At 44.5% G+C, this 19,109-nt stretch overlaps 1 protein-coding gene across 2 annotated transcripts in view; it reads left to right on the top strand.

Annotated features, from left to right (window-relative positions):
- The first annotated feature begins 921 nt into the window (after positions 1-921).
- ZPLD1 (zona pellucida like domain containing 1) overlaps positions 922-19,109 on the top strand; it is a 161,656-nt gene continuing 143,468 nt past the window's right edge. For both annotated transcript variants that reach the window (XM_048966078.1, XM_048966107.1), the window contains exons 1-3: positions 922-1,277; positions 2,143-2,236; positions 9,069-9,203. The gene's annotated coding sequence lies outside the window, so the exon portion shown is untranslated. The remainder of the gene's footprint in view (positions 1,278-2,142; positions 2,237-9,068; positions 9,204-19,109) is intronic.

Here is a 19,109-nt window from a genome sequence, read left to right on the forward strand (position 1 = left end):
GCTATTTACCTCTGTCCATTGCTGGTTCCACTTGGGTTCTCATTAGACCCATTTCTCCTCTTGTCCACCCTGCTTATCTACATTTGTTGCTATCTAAGGCTTTGCCTTGTTGCACCACCCCCTCTTTTATGCTCTGTGTCGCTGCTCCCTGCCTCATATCCTTTCCCAGCCTCACCTTTGGAGTTGTTGTCATCTCCTTTGTCCATTTTCCCTTTTGTGCAAATCCTACTTTCTGGCACCGCCAATGCACTTCCTTTTGTCCCTGCTCCTATCAAAGTGTTGGCTGTGAAGAAGGGAAGTGTGGTCAAAGCTAGGATCATAGAATCATTAAGGTTGGAAAAGACCACGAAGACCATCTAGTCTAACTATCAGCCCATCTCTGCCATGCTCATTGACTGCATCCCTCAGTGCCTCATCCACATGACTCTTTAGTACCACCAGGGATAGTGACTCCACCACCTTCCTGGGCAGCCTGTGCCACTGCCTCACCACTCTTTATGAGAAGAAACAGCCAAACCTTGCTGATTTACCTAGCATTAATCCATCCTACTGCCTTACTTTCCTCTTCAAGTTCCTCTGGTCATAACTCATTGCTGAAAGGTTGAGTAGGTTGAGTAACTGCTTCTGTGCTCAGTGCACAGACCCCAGGGCCTGTGCAGCCCTCATCCCTGCAACTCAGCCATGCTGGGGGCCAGCCATAGCCTGCAGCTTACCTCCTGCCACCCTTCATGCAGGGCTTTACTGATACATACAGCAGTATCTACTCAGGCATGCTTTGCATCTCACCTCTCAATGTGGAGTCCAGCAGTTGCACTGACACTATAATTTCTTTCCCTAATGTTGGCCAGTGAACATTTCCAGTTCACACAGAATCACCCGGGTTGGAAGGGACCTCAAGGATCATGTAGTTCCAACCCCCCTGCCTGGCAGGGCCACCAAACATACACATTTAGATCAGGTTGCCCAGGACCCCGTCCAACCTGGCCTTGAACACGTCCAAGGACAGGGCATCCACAACCTCCCTGGGCAGCCCGTTCCAGGGCCTAACCACTCTCCTTGTAAAGAAACACACAAAAGCACATTCTTTGCTATGTCATGTCTTTATGGTCTGTGTTGTGCTCCTCATCAGTGCTGTCAGCGGAGACTGAGACCAGGGTGTCCCCTCAGTGCCAATCCCTTTCAAGGATTTGGTTTGTACCTGGCCTGCGTTGTTGGTTCTCAGGACTCGTCTGCTTGATCCAAGCCATCAGCAAGATCGAGGGAATGGTTCTGCCAATGTAAGTCATTAGTTTAACTAATACTGTATCTCTTTATTGTAAAAATGTGCTTTGAGGTTGATTAATGAGGTGTGGGTGGAGATAAAATGAACTCTGGTTTTACAGGTGAAACATCATTCCTTAAAAAAAAGCAACTTGTAATGTTACAAAACAATAAACCCACTTAAAACAAGCCTCTACCTCTTCCTGTGGGGATACTGTCTCCCACAGAACGTTATACTTTTTCCTACCCCCCTCCCCCCGCCTTTTCTTTTCATAAAGAATGTATTCCCTTTATTTGTCTGCCCCTTTTTCTGTCTGTCTTTGTTCTTATTCTCTCCTGACTGCTAACATCCTGGGTCACCAGGTTGTGTCCAAGTCCCTTTGAGATGCATCCATTGCCTGACATAAGGTGTAGAAGCACTGCAATAACTTGTAGCAGGATGCACAATTTTCCAAAGCTTCTCTTCATGTGGCGCTCTACAGCTGCCACTGCAGGCCTTCAATTGGGTCAGCAGGGATCTTGTGGACTGCAGTGAGCCCAGGGAACCTCCCTCAGTGCAGTTCCTTGTTATTACATAGGAACGTAGCCACAGGGAAGCCTGTGTTGGGATATTCTCCTAAATAAATTTAATCCTCTATGCCTGTCAGTGCAGCTGGGAGCTTCTTTCCAAGCAGAGGTGCCTTGGGGTAAACCAGCAGAACCATTTCTGTACCCAGTGTGTGGTGCTACCAACCTCCTCTGCTATGTTCCTTGGTAAGGTTGTGGCTGTGTGGTGGAGGGTAGGAATCACCAGTCTGCTTTTGTAGAGCTTGCTACACAACCATCTGCTCTCCAGTGGTGTCCAAGTCAGCCTTTTACTTTCTCTCCTCTCCTGTTGACCAGGCAAGAAGGCCTTACAGAACAGTTGGAAGCGCCTGGTTTTGCTGATTGTGTGATACACAACCTCCTCAGAAAGAGCCACTTCTGAAGCAGCACGGTAAGGTGCCCCTTTGCACAGCTCCACATGTGGCTAGTTGGGCTGAGGATGGAGCAGTGCTGAAGCTGATTGCCCTACTGCAGGAACGGGTGATCTGAATGTAAAAAACATATTACATATATATCTCTGCCTGGCCTGAGCTTGATACCGTTGTGCTTAACACTGTCTGTGCTACAACAGCTGAAGAGCTGGATAGGCAAACTTGAGGAAATACATCTTGGTACTGTGGCCTTGTGCCTGGTGTGTCTTGGCTTGCTCTACCATGCTAGGCCCTTTCCCTGCGCTGCTCACCTCATATGTTGGTTTTCTTCACTTTAAAAAACCATGCTTTAGAGGTGCATGGGATGGTGACTGATGTAAGAGGCCAAGTGTGGTGGAATTCATGACTGTTGGTGTCTCCAACCTGAGAGTTTTGGAAGAGTGCTTACCCCTGTGCTCCCAGAAGACTTGCAAACACGTTGAGAGCCAACTTGTGCGTAGGACAGGGAACAAGTGTTCTTGTCAGGACAGCAGCGGCTGGGCTGCTGACTGCCTGTGCAAGGGCAGGAAATACCCTAGCATCAGCTCTGGTTGGGAAGCAGATGAGGAGAATGGCTTTGTAACCGTGAGCAGCGCTGCCCTATGCCTCCGGCTCATCCCTATCTGGGAGGAAAAGAATGCTTTCCTGCACTGAAGGAGTGAGAGGGGAAAGGGGACTACTTGTCCCTGTCAGTCCATGTCCAATTTGCAGCATGGAGGTTACTGCTGATGCAGCTGGCTGATGGGAAGAGATACCTTAAACCATTTCTACTGACATCTCTTACTACACCAGCCATTCCCTTAGCCTGATAGGTAGCTCAAAACTGGGCGCAGGGCTCTGCCCCCGTGGGAAAGGCTGAGGCCTTGAGTGCTGGCCACACTCTCTCCACTGGGCTCTACGCCTTTGGCCATCTGTTGCTCTTGGCAGACCTCTGACTCCTCACAGAGCACTGCAACCCTCTGAGTCTGGGGTACGGTTGGAGATCTGCTTGTGGTGTGGTGAAATTCAGAGGGAGCCATGTGGCTCCCCTGGGATGTGGAGAGGCTTTGGGCTGTTTGCAAGACAGCGAAGACCTTTCTTTGTGCATCTGAGGTATTATGGCATGTGCTAGCATTGAGCATGGTGAGATGAGGCTGTAATTATAGCCTTCTGACCTCCTTGCCTTAACTAATTTCTCTTAAATTGAACCTTACATACGCTTTCCTTTTCCCTACCCAAGGATAAATGCAAAGTAATGCAATTAGGTTCAGTGGAGAAACAATTATAGAAAACTGATCAGAGATAAGAATCTGATCTCATCTTTTCTAAAATGGCGATCTTTTTGTTGCTTCCTCATCCTGGCAAAACCTCAATTGTGAATTCCCTGTCTGTCAGTCAAAGCTATTGGTTCTGTTTAATTTTGATGCCCAGGCTCCCTTCCTGCCTGCTGCGTAGATGCAGCACTGACTCCGCAGAGGACACTTGGTGGGGATGAAGTAGCCTTTGCTGTGTGTTCCAGAACCTGTGGTGGCACCAGTGCTATGGCTTCACATCCCTTGGTTCTGCAAAGTAGATTGCAGGTCCTCTGCCCTAGTGTCTGGGGTCCAGATTAGCTCCCTGCATGCAGAGAAGTGTTTTAACCCTGAGTTTTGTGCAGGGGAGACTTACTTGCCTACTTTGCTGGAGGCTCTCACAGGGAACCTTGGCTTAGATCAAAGGAGACCAAAAATTGGCTAGGTACATCTTTTGGTCACTCTACATAGAGGGAGAAATGAAGTATTGCTTTGTGCAAGGATGCTGCACTTGGCAGTCTTGTTTTGTTTTCATCTTCCCATTAAGCAATTACATACAGTTTGGGGAAAAGTTCAGCCTTTCTGAAGCAGCATAAGTAGCTGTAGTCAATGCACTCCTGTTGGTTTCCAGCCCTTTGTGGATGCACACAGGCTGCCAGGAGGAGCAGAGAAGACGAATAAGTCAGATTTCTTATCCTGGTGCTTTGTTACAGGTGTGCTGTTCAAAGAGCGTCAGCTGGATGACATTTGCAGGGGGAGGTAACATCTTTTATTAGACCGACAGCTGCCACTGCAAAGAATTGAGAATTGGTCCTTTTGGGAACAGAGTGATTTTTTGCTTTGGGACAGTAGGGACGAAAACTGTTTTTTTTCTACCTGTGCCAATTAGTGGATTAAGAGAGTGACTTGTGTGGTGACTGTGTCAGTACAATTAGCACTACTACAGGGCAAGGAGGTTTACGAGCAGCACCTCAACAGAAGGAGCTCTGCAATATACAGTTGATGTGTAAAACAGGCCAAAGAAATAAATTAACCTATCAAGTTCAGTAAATTGACAAAGCACACAGTCCAAAGTTCGGCTTTGTTTAGGCTTTATTGCGCTCTCAACACCAACCATTCCAGTAAATTACCGCTGTTCGGGTTCGTTTTGAGTGTTATAGCAATGTTGTTTCAAAGAAGTAATAAAACTTCAAAACTGGACTTTGAGCTACGTGGCTGTGCTTGGGTCCTGGAGGTTCTGAAGCAGAATCTGTCTGTATCAGCTGGTGGTGTTTGCCTGTTTGTGTGTGCAAGAGGGAGAGCGAGAGGGAGATCTTTACATATCTTTGTCATCTTGAATTTCAAAGGGCTTTACAAATCTCAGTCTTCCAAAATCTACTAAAAGGCCATGCTTTGCATATGATTATGCGAAGCTCATTAGTAAGAGTACTAATGAGACTCAGACACCCGAGGCAGATAAATGAGGTTCCAGAGCAAAATGATTTGCTTAAGGTCAGACTCCTGCGAGCTGACTGCAGAGCTGGAAATAGAAACCATTGTTTCCCAGTGTCTTACGCCATGTTCCCACGGAGGGAATGTTGTTTTTAAAGATGAAAACATCTCTGTTTGTTCAGGATCTTTCGCTTCTTCTGTTTTCAATGTAATCTTCACAAATGCAAATGTCCTGACCTAGAGCGATGTAAGGCCTTCATTAAAACCTCTGTACAACATCAGGCCTCATGCAATTGTATGAGGCAGGAGGGATAGCACAACCTGACAATTCTCACGCCTTCTAAACGATTGCCCTCCTTTCTTTAAAGTGTATTCAAACCATAGCTCCTGATGTGATTTAAGGCGGAAGCCATGCTATTAATTGCCAATCTTCTGCTATTAGGGCAGTGAGTTACTGGAAAGCAGGGAAAACTGTGTTTGACTTACATGCACTAATAGCCCACTTGGCTTGGTTTTTAACTTTATTTTTAGGCTGCGATGAAGCACGCTGACCTTGCACCTCTGCCTTGAGGAGCTGTGTTTGGAGTGGGGTGAGTGCTGGTGCTGCAGAGCAGGCATGGCACTAGAGAAGCCCTGGAGTGGGCAGTGAGGCTCTGCTCGGGGCATGGCATCCACTGAGATGCCTAGTGCCCGTGCTGAAGTTGGGATCCTGTTCCAGGATCCAGGGGCAGCTGATGTGAGAAGGAAGTTAGAAACTCCTGTTTGCTCCCTTCCAAGAGCACCGCATCTCTTGTCACCCTGTGTTTAACCCGTGGATAGTGAAATCTCTCCTGTGTGCTTGCCTTTCTCTCCATGGTTTTTTCTCCCTTCCCTCCTTACATACAGCATGCCTCTTTCTCATTTCCCTGTTATTTCTGGAATGCATCCCATCGTTGGTCTTGTTAACTACTTGGATCAGGTTTTTGGCAATTCCAGGCTTGCAGGGGAGACTTGTGGCCCAGAAAGAAAAAAAAAAATATATGCACACATATCTGCATATACATACACATATATAAACATATGTACATATACATGTGAGAGAAGGAGAGAGTCTGCCCACAAGCTTACTGTGTGTGCATGCGTGTTTTTGGCAGGGCACCTGTGGATATGCTGGCACTTTTTGTACCCCAAGCACCAGATCTTATTTCTGCGTCCTCCTGTAATCCTGAGCTCACTTGAAGCTGGGATGTTCACAGAAAAGAATTCAGTCCTGCAGAATGGATGAGACACTGGGGAAGCTGTCTGTCTATCCGTCCATCTATGCAGGCATTGCACCTGCCTACGTGGCACATATTGCACAAACCCTTGTAGGACAGATGCTGTTTTCCTTGCAAGTGCTCGCACTGAGGAATGCTGGCAGGGGGAGTAGAGTGAGCATGAGCAAACAGTGTACTTGCTGCTTGTATAAACCAAGCAGATGAGCACATGGATGCTCACCCTCCTGCTTATATTGGTGTGACTGAACCAAGTGATGGCTAGGGAGTGCAAATACCTTGCGTTGATTAAAATCATTTTTTGGAGGTTACCTGGAAACTGCCTACTTTTTCAATACACTGAAACAATAGCAATAAAAGCTGTAAAACTGTGTTCTTCTTCTGGCACCAGTCCATTGTAAACAGCAAGCTACCAGGCTTAATTAGGCAATTCTGTGCCGTCGCTTTTAATAACTGAATGTTTGTCTCCCGGCTATTCAGGTGGGCTATTAGCGATATTTAATATTACTGGCAGTGTTGTTGCTTGCTCTGTGCCAGCTCTGGCAAGGAACAACACGATTCTTCCAGATAACAGAACTTCAGTAGTATTTTTCTGGATGTAACTGAGAGAAAGGCCATGCAGACAGGCTGCACGCTCATGTTCAGCTCCCCATTTTTTTCCAAGCGTTATTCCAGAGATCGAAAGGGTTAAGCAAAATAATTGCAAGAATAAGCATGTTGGTTCTGGCTTCTGTTATGGCAAACATCAGTATGTATTGACCTAAAAGGCAAATATTGATTGAAGTGAAAAACTGACGTCAAACTCCCAAGAGCTCTGTATCTTGTTTGGCATGTGAATACAATTCTGTGTGTATCGTGTGAAATACTTAGATTGATTGCAATTGGATCTGTGATAATCTGATTATTGTGGTTCTTTTTTCAAGTGTAACAATTTTCTGCATGACTGTTGCTTCTGAAAAGTAGAAATGGGCAGTGACAATCTGGAGAGTTGAGCTGTTATTCTACAAATGACACCGATGGTTTTTTTTGAAGAATTTGGTCTGCCCAAATTCTTGAGGTGATTTTTTTTTCTGTGTGCTTTGTACCAATATTGTCTCCTCTCCTACAAATGTGGTGATGTGAAGCTGTTTATGGCTGCAGATTGGGACATCCGGTCTCTGTGTTGACCTTTCCTCCCCACAGTTCTGGTGTAGCCACTGCTAAGACTTGACCAGGGCATGAATTCCAAAACAGCCAAGAAGCTGCATATTGTATGAATGTCCAAGAGGGCTCAATGCCATGTCAGTGCTCTGGGTTATTTTCCTCTTTTAAGAAGTGCCAGGATGACTGCAGGGTGATCATGCAGGTGATGCTGGCACCAAGCAGGAGGACATAAAAATGTGAGCTGTGATGAAACCATCTTCTACAAGGAGATCTGTTTTTCTACAGCAACTATTTTATTTTATTTTATTTTATTTATTTATTTATTTATTTTTTGCTGCTGCTCCTGAGCTCCTAGCGCTTCTCTGTTCTCAGTTTTGTACAATATTGGATTATCTTTCAAGAGCTATGTAGCTCTGGCCAAACAGAGGGTGGCAGCAAGGTTTAGAATCACACAAGCGTTTATATACTTCTGAAGACATTTTTTGACCAGGACCATTTTTCATAGAATCATTAAGATTGGAAAAGACCACTAAGATCATCTAGTCCAACTGTCAGCCAAGCCATCACCACCATGCTCACATATTTAGGAGATCAGGAAGGTGCTCCATGCCAAAGGAAGGACATTTTATCTTTCCACCAATGCATTAACTGGTAGATCCAACAGCAAGACTGACTGCATACAAGACAGAGGTTGGTAGTATTTTGCCTTGCCAGTAAGAGCCTTCTTGCAAAGATAGTCATGGCAGATGTATGCAGCTCTTGCTCCCCATGGTAAGAGACATGACCTGATCCCAGATGGTGGAGGTGGGCATGAGTGCTGGGCTGGAGTTTGAGGATATGGGTAACAAGAGATGGCTAAGAACAGGAATGTTTTGCTCGGGGGGGGGGTGAGGGTGGCACAAGATGGGATGGTGTGCCTGCAGCTCTGCCAGCGGCTATTCTGGAGCAAACTAAGATTAGGATTAGACTTGCAAATCTCCTGAGAAGCCCTTGGGAAAGCATATGCCATGATTCATGAGGCTGGTCCCTGTGTGCACTGCACAGTGGACAAACCTTGACCAAAGCCCTCACTCCTGCTCTGGCAGGAAATAGGGGATCTGTGCAGTTCACTTCTTAAGGGAAATCTGACCATGTATATAAGCTCATTTTGGTTCCCCAATATAAGTGGAGACATACTGCTCTCCCAGAGTGCTGCTTTCACCAACCCAGCACTAATCCACGGTTAACTTGAACTGAGGGGCTTAGAAGAGTGGCTTCATCTGAAAGCAATTTGGAACACTGTTTCTTCTTCTCTCTGCTTTTAGGGTGTTCCCGCATCCTCCTTTCAAGCTCTGCTCTTTCAGAAACTCTAAAGGGAAGAAGCTTTAATTGGAATGTTTTAATTAAATACAAAAGATGACATTCTCAAGCTACAGCTTACTTCTGGCAGCTTGTATGTTAAGACAGAGATTACCGGACTACATTAAAAACACGTAGTGTGCACCTTTTGATTTGCTTGGAAAATCCTCAAGGACTTGATGAAGAATTAAGCACATTGAATAATTTTCCTTCAGACTTGGGGGATTATCTGCAAGTTAAAAAAAAAACAAAAACAACACACACACACAAAAAAAAAAAACAACACCAAAAACAAGGGTGTTTTTCCAAGTATTTTCAGGTATTTGAGCTATGTAGTAAAACAAGGTCTCCAACATGCACTTTCTTCTGTTTTGCAGGATTTCTTCTGCCTTCAGGAAAAATATGGCAGATAAGATTGGCGTTTAGCAGCAGAAGGTAGCTGGAGAATCCCACTGCCTCCTCTTGTGGGGAAGAGCGAGAAGGACACTTGAGTTGAAAAGGAGCAAATTGGGGTACTTGCATTTTCCCTCCTCTTCCAGTTGACTTTATGCATGAGATGATTTATGAAATCAATCTGTTAATTCAGGCCACTCCCCATACATGAGGGTCTGGAGGGGAGCAAACCTGATGCTTCCTTATAGTGTGTTGTAACCTGGTTTTGTAATGTGGCACACGTAGGGTGAAGAACGTGGGAGAGCTTCTTTCCAAATCTACTGCATCTCTCATTCAAGAGCTGACTGTCCATTTTGTTAAGAGGTTGTGGTGATGTATTATTGTGATTTCTTAGTAGTGTGTAAAGCAGATATTTGGTCCATTGCATTTTAATTGCAGGAGTACTGTGATTGCTTTGGTGTTTGAATATTGCAGGGTAAAAAGCAATAGGAGGCAATAGAAAGAGCTGCTTTAAATATAATTCAGTTGAAAATGAAAAGTTCTTTGCATGAGATATAGCTTTTGCTGTGTCACCAGGATCATCACATGTGAGCCCATTCCTGGTGTGGGGACGCTGGTGGGGAGGGAGTGATATTGGTCACAGGCTTTTCATAGTTCAACGTGTGACTGCAAGTAGCCCAAGTAGCTATGTTTTGTGTCCTGCTGGGACAAAGCAGGGCGTTGTGCCATTGGTGCACCCAAGAGATCTCCGGGGTGTCCCACTGGCTTGTGCTGAATGAGGTAAACTGCCCAACTGAGGATACAGAGCACGCCCAGTTTGGTGCCCAGGCCTGGCCCTGCAAACTTATCTTGGTCACCAAAGGCATCTGTTAAACTATTACTCACCCCACAGAGGCACAGCCTGCAGAGGAAAGGTAACTTTGCATCACAGTTGCTCTGCAGTAAAACCACACTTCAAGAAGCCTTCCTGCTGATGAGCTCACCAGCTCAGCACTGGTGATTCTTCACCTTGCAAATAGCATGCAGGATGTTGGCCCCAATGGCAAGTGACTTGATTGAAAGAACAAGAATGCTTCTCACAATTTACCACTAGACCAGGGTTTCAAGAACTTTGTTTACAGACGGAGGAAGGGGTGACTCATCTTTCTCTGGGTAGGTGGGTGACGTTCCTCGTACCAGCCTGGGTATTCCCCTGCCTCCACCTACTTGTGCTGCAAGGAAGGCACTGCTCTTGAGGCTTCTGTTCATGCCTGTTCTGCCAGAGATCCGGTGGCAAATTTTGGGTGCCTCCAGCAATGCTTCTTGGGGCACAGCAAGCAGCAGCCAAGCTTCTGCCCTGTGCCACTGCTATGGGGCTCGACAAGGGCTGAGGGTACTGCTCTGCTTCTGGCACGGAGACTAGCTGCTAAGTTTCCACTTGATCAGCATGGCTTTGCCTTCCCCGCTCTGGATGCTATGTACATGTCAGGTAGATGCTTCAGAAAGATGCATTTGAAATAATAGCTGGCTGACCAGTGAAATGGCAGGCCGCTTCATCGCACTGGAGCACTGGCTCTGCCATTGACTATGCGTCAGAGTTTTGTTTGGAACAAATCAGATGGAGCCAACGTATTTTGTACTTTGTAGCTGGTGTCAGTCACAGAGTAGAGGAGGTTGAATTATTTCTTGCAGGGTGAACTTTTCTCATTTTGAGCAGTTTGGATGTGATCTTGCTCCATGTTCCTTCCATGATGTCAAAATCAGTGTTGCTGAATAGACCTGGAAAGGAGAATAGACCTTGCTCTCCAGTTTGAAAGCAAATTGATGCCTTCTAAGAATTCTTGCTGTAGTATAAATCCAGTTAATTTCTGTTTATAGTAATTTCTTATTAGCCTCAGGAGTCCATGCATTATTGATTTGCTACACATCCATTTACAAGACTGATATCCATGTCTGCTTTTGCAGTTGGACAGCATATGGGTTCTGGTCAAGGGAAAATATCCACTTGTACGGCTTATGAATAAACTCCATCTGTGCTCTGCAGCGGATGTTTCTATCAGCTCTTTAACTGAAATAACATGCAATCAGGTAAACATTTGGGTTTTGCATAACATCTGTAATGGCAAAGAAACTGAGAGCCAGTAAGGCTATTATACAACATATGAATCCAAGGTACATCTGCCATCTTGGGTAAGGTGTTTATGTACGCTTACACACGTATATTTGCATTCACATAGTTAATTCTTGAGGTGGAGCAACTACCCTGCATCACATCTCTGCTTCTTAATAAGCTTTTTGGATTGAAATGGAAGAAACAGCTCTATTAGTTTGCTGAAAAAATTGTTGAATTAGCTGAAAAAACTTATCATCTGCTTCTCCAAAGACATATTGTGTGCTTTTTTTTTTTACTTATGTAAGGTGGTTTTTGTTGTTGCTGTTTTTTAAATTTTGTATCAAAAGATAGCTTCTGACATAACTGTGCTTCCATTTTTTTTGGAAAATATGGACTTCTGGCAAAACCTTCCCTTTAGTTCTACTGAAAGGTCAGTTTATACCGCTAAGGACAAGGTTAGTGCAGCCAGTGAGTGGGGTCAGCTGAGCAGAACACAGTGCCCATTTTGCCTTGAGTCCAGTGAACCCAAAGAGCCTTAGCACCGTGCTGCTTCCCAAGGAGAATCTGAGGCTGCTGACTTGGGTGCCTCATATTCTGATTCTCATGTAAGTTTCCTAATAAAAGTAGGATCAGGCTCTGCAAATTAGTGGAAAGTCTGTTAACTGGACTTTTTTTTTTTTGGTGCTTGCAACACAGTGACGTGCTGGAGCCACAATTGTTAACTTCAAAACTGCTCTTGTCATCATTCTCAAGGGACTCAGTATCACTTGTTGATGTAGAGTCCTCTGAGCCCCACATCCGCAGGGCGGTGGAAAATAGAAATGAGAAACTATAGGTTAAAAAGCTAGAATTCTGTTTCCCTTTTTCACTTCCACCCCCTCCTTGATTTGAGGTCAGAAGTGATGAAAATAAAATAGATAAGAAGAAATTTTCAAAAGACTGCTTCTCTGGTGTCAATATGCAACCTTATCTAGAGGAAAAGGAAGCACAGGACATTGCAGTGACACTTGTGTTAGCCAGTTGCTTGGTGCTTCTTTTTAAACATTTATTAATTTATTTATTTTTAATCTTGAGAGATTTCCTTCCGATTAGAGCCTTCCTCTTCCTTTCTTTCCATTTTTTCATTTCCTGCAGGGCTTTATTCCCAGCTGTGACGTGGTTTGATAATGGCTTATAGCTGTAGAATGGAAAAAACGTCTTAGGTCGGAAAATATTTGCCTAGGCTGACCTTAGCTTTAGGCTCACAGCAAGCAGAAAAAGCATCTAAAAGCTTTGAGATTACTTTTAGAACATTTTACTCTGCTACTAAAAAGACCTCCCTAGATGATAAACTTCTTCCTCTGACTAGGCTGTCTTGCCATTATGGGTTGATCCTTCCACACTTGGAGAGATGTTCTCTGATAACTGTATATGACTTGATTCACGAATCTAAGGATGTGTACAGTGGTCTTCAGTATAATGGCAAGGTTGCAGTGGACTTCAGTTCTACTGCTAGCTTTGTATTAGCCTTTATCAAGTTACTTTCCTGTAAGGGGCCTAGGGATTATAACTTTTTTAATTTGTATTTTCTGAGACTGGGTTTACAGGTAAATGGTATCATTAATCAGCATGATTCTTTTTTTCTTTTGCTAGCAGGTTGCATAGATTTATACTCTTTAGTTTCCCAGATGTTGGCTTTTGTGATAGAAAAAGAACAGCAGTGATGTAAGGTTCTCTCAGGAAAAGCAACAGTATTACTGTCCAACTGCTCTCTAGACTCTTCCATTCTTCTGCCTTGAGGAATGGCACAGAAGTAACTTTTACATCCCTACAATACATCCTGACTATCTGCTAAGGCAAATACATACTTGCATGTGTACCTTATGGATCATAAAGCCTGCTTGGTACAGTTTTCCGTCCTAGCTATTTATTTGCTTTGGTTTTGCTGCCTTTAGAAACTGAATTTGAATGTTATGACAATATAGTTTAGAGATGGCAAAGCAAAGAAAACAGTTTTTTTTAGCATTCTGGTTCCTGGAAGAGGGGTATGCAGAACAGAGGGAAGCCGGGATTTACCTAAAAACAGGTAGAAACCAAACCACGGTGTGTGTAGCTCAACTTAGCTACAAACTATTACATCAGCAGTGGATTTAATCCACAGAAGACATCTAAGGATTACATGTACGAGGCATCTAGAATTAATATGTGCACATTAATAGCAATTATTTTCTTCTGGTTTTGATTACTGGATAATGGTGGTGTTACTAAGTAGTTGTTCTCCCTTCCAGCTCTCTAGTATTTTTATTCCTCTGCCTGTCTTGCCATTTTAGGAGTTTTTTTTTCCTCCTGGTTTTGTTTGTAAACAAGGAAGCATATGCCAGGGCCTGAAACCTATTAGAGATCTGGTCCAAAAGCCTTGAAAGTGGGTGATTATCTTGCCTTTGAGCTCAGCTGACTGTCAAGCTAATAGTTAGAAATTATTTTAAGCCTAACTCTTCCACACATTCATAGCAGTGATTCTGGATTTTCTTTTTATCTATATGGACTGAACAACTGATCCTTTGCTTGCTCTCTTCCAGCAAAGGGTTTATAAATGGTAGCAGTATAAAATTTTTAATGGGAAGCTGTAGTTGGTCTTCTCATCAACTTTTGATATTTTGTTATCAAAGAAAAAAAGTACATGAAAAGCTGTAGTTTGTAATTTCTTCTGCGTTCTACCTACTGAGAGCTGCTGTCCTTATCTTGCCTCGTGTGATCATCACACCTTTGAGTGCCTTACATGAATGGCAATGCTACCATATCTGGTGCAATAACTGGTCAATTCACTGCCACACGTGACACCTAAAATCCTCTGAGTGACTCTTCTCCCACTGTATGTCTTGATGTGTGTGGAAGTATTCTAATGTCCCCCCAAAGTGCAAAATGAATGTAAAACAACCCAGCAAAAAAGGTTACAAGTGTTTGTTGCTAGTGATGATGAATTCTGATTTGGGTTATGCAAGTCTGTACAAAAGGAGAACAAGTGGAAACAGCAGTAATATAGTTTCCTTTGTTTTTGAAATCGTACCAAAAATTGCCTATGTATATGATTTAGAAATACTCACATAAGGTGAAGTCTGTAACTTCATTTGAGAGAGCAATTGACTTTTGTGCATGTTGATGTACCTACCTGATGCTGGAACAATGAGGCATTGAGAGTTGCTGAGCCGAACAGAGATGAACCACAGCTTGCAGATGTTCTGTGTGTCAGCCCATTTGCAATACGTAATAGAAATGTTTCCCTTTGGATTTAGAGTGAGTCATGAAAATGTCTCATGGTAGAAAATGTCAGAACACTTTCTGCAATGGCCCCAATTTTGATATGTTACTGCTCTTTACACACTAAGAAATGGCTTTACAGCCACTTCAATTAGCAAAGTGCTAAAAATTCACCAGGCTGCAGCAATGACTTCTGTGACCACAATTTCCACTGACCTGACTGAGCATCAGCAAACTGCTGGTACTGCATCCACCACTGTGCTTCACACTCTTTACTGGCCTCCCTGGGCAGAGTGCCACCGTGCCTGCACCTGTGCAGACTATTGGGAAGCACCTCAGCCTGGTGTCCCTTCTGAGGCAGCAGCTCATCTCAGGAGGTGCCTTCCTCTGGCCACTGGATGCTCTGATGTGACAAAGTTCACCGCAAAGCAACTCAGTTGACAGCAGGAATGCAACAGGCCTTATCCAGCCACCATCTTGTTCAGAAGCATTGGCATATGACCTGAGTTACCTGAAGCAGTTGATAATTGTTTGATGGTGACACAAAATAGGGTCCAATCTCAGCCATGCTGTTGGCTCCCAGGCTGGAATGACCTGTCCAGCTCTTCCTGTTCCCAGTATTCTGGTGTCAGACAAGACTGAAAATTCCCCTGGTGCCTTGGCAGTCTGTATAAAAAAGGTCACTTCATCTCTTCTGGAATGAAACACTCCTGCCTTTCTCTGATTTAGACCTGTGGAGTTTTTCATCCACCTCTATGCAGAAGCCATGTTCTGAGGACCTGTTTGAACACCATTTCACCTATATGTGCCCTACACACTTTTGTTATGTTTTGTTATGATGCTAAAATCATATTTGCTGACTTGAAGTCTCTCCTCCACATCCTGGCCTCACTCTCAGCACACCCTCCATAATCATTTCGTCATGAATTCTGTTCCCTCACCGCTGTGTTGAACTGGGATTATTCTCTGCACCCCTGGCAATACTTGTGGAAAACTGCTGTAATAGCTAGTAGCACTTGGGATGGTTTAATATGTTTTTATGAATGTTTTCACTGAGTTCCCTGCTGATGTACTCATTTCTAGCAACTACCACCCAATGTTGTATACATGGTAGTCAAAGCACTGTCTGTGCTCTTGCAGACAGTGGACGGAAGAGCTGAGCTGCGGCCCAGGCCTCTCATCCCATGGGGCTGTACATTCCATGCAAGCCAGTGGCCGTGCCTCAGCCTCACCGTGTGCATGATGGAACAGCAGCACAGGCGGATGGCAGAACAGGCAGGGTCTGTTGTTCTGGCATCGCCCATCGGTCAGTTCTTGGTGCAAGGCCAACACATGGCATGGAGGACTCTGATGCTGCCTGGGAGCACACTACATGTGCTTGGAGTCAGCACTCACAGCGGGCAGTTGGGGAAAGGGGCATGGGATGAGGGGCTGGGGCTGACCAAAGCATCCCGATAAACTGGTGGATATTTTCTGTATGGCCTGTTCACTTGCATGGTTATTCAGTTCTGTCTAAGTTCTTTGCAAAGGAAGTGAAGTGGAGGGAAAAGAAAAAAAGAAATGGTCCTTGTTTCTAATGGTAGTGCTTAAAAATAATATAAAACCATCCTCAGTGGCCAAACCACAGAAATTGCCATGCAGATCCAAGAGCAGGTGTGCCTCCTGGAGCTATTGGAACAGCATCAGAAACCTGCTGGATCCCTTCTAGAAAGTGTCCTTTTAATTCTTGGTCAAATTCTGCTCCAAATGTGGTTGAAAGCAAAACTGCTATTTACTTTAATGCTCACCAGCTTTCATCTGTTGTTTTTGAAATAAACTGGGTTCAGACGTGAGAAGTGCAATGTGCTGCTGTTAAGATGGTAAGTTGGTGCTGTACTTGGAGAGGATGGGAACGAGCAGCTTGGTACATCTGGGTCCAAGGGACAAGGCCTTTTAGGAGTGAGAAGTGGCAAATGATACTCCTGGTCTTACCAGCATGAAGTTGAGGCTATGGCTTTCCATCCTCCCATCTTTTTCCTTAATTTCACTTGTAGGACCCTTGGGTAGCTGCAGACAAATGATTGTATTTATGGCCACTGTGATCATTTCCGTGTTTGTTTTTTTTTAAACTTGTTCTATTCTGCTATGCCTGCAGCTCTGGACGAGCCATCCCTGTGCCCTCAGCTGTGGATGTGACCAAGCTAGCAAAGCAGCTTTGTCATTGTGTTCCTGCGTTCCCCTGGTGCTACAGGTGGCCTCCAGCAGCATGGATAGGTGCTCATGCTTAGCTGGCCAGTGGAGCAGGGCTTTATGCTCCATCAATGTGACACCTATGAGGTAGGGGTTCAGGCATTTTTAGTGCTATCGTCTCATTCCTTCAATAGTAGTAGGCTGGCTTGTATTGCTACAGAAATGTGGATAGAACAAGTTCTGTTGTGTGCACAGGCACACACAGGATGTATTTCTTAATTTCATAACCATACAGTCGGTCTGTTTTCTGGGTCAGAGTGGATACGAGGTGGTTACTCACATTTAATGCAAACTTCCAAACAGATTGAAACCTTCCATAGTTCTTCTCTCAATTCATACTTATCAAAAACTTCCACATAAGTAATTGATCTATTATTCAGTGGGAGAACTCCTCTCCCTCCCACTTTCCTCCCCCCTGTTTCCCAAACCATTCCTTCTCATTTAAAGCCTTCCAAAACATTTGAGACTTGATAGTCCAGCATGCCAAGCACCCTGGCCCTGATTCAGTAGAGCACTTAAACTAGTAATAATTTCATTTGAAGTCAATGAAATTATTTGCATGCTTTAGTTGCTTTGGAGTGAATTACTCCATATTCAGTTGGGTGGAGTCCATCCAGTCCTGTCCTGGTTGCGCTGCTCGAATTTCCTAGACAGGGAGGAAAGTTGGAGCAGTCCTTCTCAGCTTGTGCTGCTGGTGAACAAAGGGAAGCGGCATCTAGAAAGGGGATTTCTGGGCAGGCTGGGGTTGTGGTTCACTATTGCTGCATTGTAAAAGGCTTGTTCTCATTGTACTCTTATCAGAGCCTGGGAGATTACTCTTATCAGAACTTGTAACATTATTTTTATCAGCATGAAAGATGATTCTTTTATATCAGTGCAGCTGTGAGCCTTGTAAGGCCTCTTGCTTTATTTACTTCCCTGCTGTACCACTCTGCCTCGCACACATCGGTATTTGCCCTTTGATACGAAAGCTCACAGTTGGCTGACTTTTAAACATGCTACACTGAGATGGAGGCATTCTGCAGTGTAAAATGAATGGATATGTGATTTAGACTACTGTCTCTCCATTGCCAGCTAAAAGTGTGGCTCAGGCTAGGCACCAGCGTTTGCTCCTGACAGCACAAGCTGATGGCAGAACATGAGGGTACGCAGCAGTGATTCTATCTGTGCTGCCTCGAGCTGCTTGGGTATGCTCTTGGATGAACTCAGCAGCTCTCTGGGACAGGAGCATCTTTGCTGTTCCATGTGGAGTCCACAGTAAGGCTGGAGCTCCTGAATCCTCCTGGAAACATCATTTCTTAAATATAATGATAATAATTATTAATAATAATCAGTCATGTTTCACCTTCTGTATCAACCTTGCCAGCTTGACCAAGATGCATGTTTTTGTATTTTGGTATGTTAGTCTGGAAGCCTCTCCTGATCATAGTGTGATACCACCAGACTCTCCAGACCTCCTATTTCTGTAGGATCTGGATTAAGCTTTTACGGCAGTTTATATAGACCTTTAACAGAACCTTAAAGCCAATCTTGAAATGATGTTACATATTGATGAGATCCAAAAGGAAAGATGAAAAAAAGCCTGAAAATACCTCTTAAATCTCCTATCCTAGTCTAAACCCTCCTCATCACCGGATTTTGCTGGAGCAGTGTTATCTATTGAATGTGCCATGCTTTTCAGCACATTTTGGGTCAGTGAGACATCCTAGTCCCTGACTGACAGCAATTTTGGCAAAAGCCTGCAGTGTGTATCTGGCCTATATGATGCACAGCAAGGCATCTTGCCAGCAGAGATTTAGGCAGGTATTCGGGTCTGGATGAGTTTCACAATCTCTGGAAGCCCCTGGGCTGACAGGAGTGTTTACTGGGTGCTGAAAGGGAGCACAGTGCTCAGCAGCTTGCAGGGTGGAGCTCATCTTTCTGCTTCCAAGCAGCTTGTCATGAATGCCCTAGTCTGAGAGAAAAGGGACAGTGGCGTTTCCCAGTGCTTGTACCTAGGGTAATAAAGGGAAGAGAGACTAGTGGGAGTCTTCAGAAGCCTTTAACTCACCATAGCAGCATAAATATCTTCAAGGGATTGCCCTGGGGTGCTTCTTAAAAAAGCAGCCGGGTTAAAGTAGCTTTGTAAAGTTTGTTCCCATGAATATGATTTTCCCCAGGCATACTTTTTACATATACTTGTTAGATAAAAGCTACCACACAGTAAAAAAAACCAAAACCAGCATGCAACCCTCTTAATTAAAGATATGGGGTGAAGGAGGCTCCTCGTACAAACAAGAAAGAGATGAGATGGTTCTGGTTTGAAAATCTCTGAGAAATAAAGCTGCCAGTGGCTGCTGTGGTGGTCTACCCAGACTTCTGCACAGTGCCTGGCCTCAGCAATTACCCATGACCAAGGGATACCCAGACGACCCAGTGCCTTACTGGCCTCCAGCCACCCCAACCAACCTCTAATTTCCTGGCAATA

This window comes from Lagopus muta, chromosome 1 (genome assembly GCF_023343835.1).
Source record: "Lagopus muta isolate bLagMut1 chromosome 1, bLagMut1 primary, whole genome shotgun sequence".
Lineage (NCBI taxonomy): Eukaryota > Metazoa > Chordata > Aves > Galliformes > Phasianidae > Lagopus > Lagopus muta.